The sequence below is a fragment of the Arachis duranensis genome, chromosome 2, assembly GCF_000817695.3.
Source record: "Arachis duranensis cultivar V14167 chromosome 2, aradu.V14167.gnm2.J7QH, whole genome shotgun sequence".
Classification (NCBI taxonomy): domain Eukaryota; kingdom Viridiplantae; phylum Streptophyta; class Magnoliopsida; order Fabales; family Fabaceae; genus Arachis; species Arachis duranensis.
In genome coordinates, this window is record NC_029773.3 from 75,538,422 (window position 1) to 75,540,727 (window position 2,306).

The window sequence follows — 2,306 nt, forward strand, 5'->3', positions numbered from 1 at the left end:
TACTTAAAACTATGAACAATCAATGAACAAAATCAACAATGACAACTCAAACAAATATGTAATAACCAATAATCATCAATTTCATTCACTAGAAATCAAAATACAATAAAAACAAGTTAGAATCCAAGATCAAAATGAAATTGTAAGCTTGTAAAATAAATCCAGTTAAATTCTAAAAAAGTTGAGAGAAAATCTAAGAAAAACTAAACTAAAACTTCCTAAAAACTATCTAAAAATATCTAAGTGTGTTCTCCCTTTGTCTCCCCTTGGTAGCCCTTCCATACGAGCTTCAGGCCATTAAAATTGGACATCCAAACTTTTAAAATCGCGAACCACGTGACTTTTTAATAAAATCACGTGTTGGGACTTGTGCGTACGCATAGATATGTGCGTACGCACACTTGCTGATTTTTAACTCGTGCGTACACACTCTGGAAAGCTCTTCTCCTTTGTTTCTTCATATTTTCTTCCACTTGCATGCTTCTCTTCCATTCTTATTAAACCACTCTTACCCATTGTATCTGAAATCACTCATCAAAAACATTACGGTATTGAATGAAATAAAAGAGAAATAAAATTAATTAAATTAGGCATAAAAAGCATGTCTTCACATTTAGACATAATTTAGAGAGAAAACATAAAAGCATGCTATTTAAGTGAATAAATATGAGTTTATGTGATGAAATCCGTTCAACTCAATCCAAAATTTATCATAAAATATGGATTCATTAGTAGCGTTACACACCAAGATTCCTTTGGTCCCTGGAGCTTTGGCTTCTTGCTTGGCGTTTAACACCCTTGAAGTGGCATTACACGCCATGATTGGGGGCTCCCCTGGAGTTTGGCCCAACATGGCATTTGGGAAGGGCGTGGGATGCCATTCTCTTGTGGAGCCCGAAGGTGTGTAACTCCAAGGCTTAGACCTTGTTGGTGGCATTAGACGCCATGGTTCCATGGTGTTTTGATAGTGTTGCACGCCACTTTAGTTCTTGATTTTCTGCACGTTGGCTTCTTCTTGGAACCTCCCCTGCTTGCTTCTTTGGTTCTCTGTGCTCTTGTCTAAAATCTTTAAGAATCTCTTGAACACCTCGTAACTCAAAACAACTCCACATAAAATCAACGAGTCACAAAAATTTAAATTATAGTAAGAAAATTACTAAGTTTATTAAGAAAAATGTTAAAGAAAATAGCTAAAGATACTAATGTATCACAATCCCAAACTTAAGAATTTGCTTGTTCCCAAGCAACAAAAGGATTATGCACAAATGATTCTCTAAATTGGAGAAAGGAGGCACGTCAGCACTGACGCAGACAGGGAGCTGGCAAACGGGTAGGAGAGCGCGGGCGTGGGTCGGGTTGGACGGGGACTGGAGTGGATTTGCGTGGGTGCTGGTTTCGACATGTGGTGCTGTTTGGTGCCGTTGATCCTAGGCGTGGATCCAACGGTTTCTGGATGGCATCTGTGGAGAGAAGAACTTGAAGTGGTTACCGGTCTTCTGGCGGCCCGTGAGGGAGCTTCCGACGGCAAGTCTGGCAACGTTGGAATCTTGACGAAGAGATGAATACGATGGTGGCGACTGTGACGATCCAAAGCGTCGGAAAAGAATAAAAAATCGAGGGCAAAGAGCACTGCCGAAAGAAAAAAAACAAGGGGGCTATGAAGGAATTTTCATGGAAAAAAAAGAAACATATATTTTTGATACCATATTAAAAATAAGAAAGTAATCTGAAGGGTGTATTATTGAGTGAGTTGAAAGGTACAATACATAGGGATATATATAGGTGATAACGCGCCGCCAGCAAGTCTGGCAACGTTAGAATCTTGACGAAGAGATGAATACGATGGTGGCGACTGTGACGATCCAAAGCGTCGGAAAAGAATAAAAAATCGAGGAAAAAGAGCACTGCCGAAAGAAAAAAAACAAGGGAGGTATGAACGAATTTTCATGGAAAAAAAAGAAACATATATTTTTGATACCATATTAAAAATAAGAAAGTAATCTGAAAAGTGTATTATTGAGTGAGTTGAAAGGTACAATACATAGGAATATATATAGGCGATAGAAGAATCAAAGTAATAAAAGCATACAATCCTATAATTAATATACACTTTGTAAAAAAAATTTAAAATTTTTTATTTTCTATGACAATAGCAACAAATTAATTTTTTTGATATAAAGATTATTAAAATAAAAATTTAAAATAAGGTAAAAAAACAAATTTTTAACAAATTATATGATTTTATATATGAAAAAAGATTATTTTAAAATTTATTTTAAAAATAACAAATGATAATTTTAGTCCAT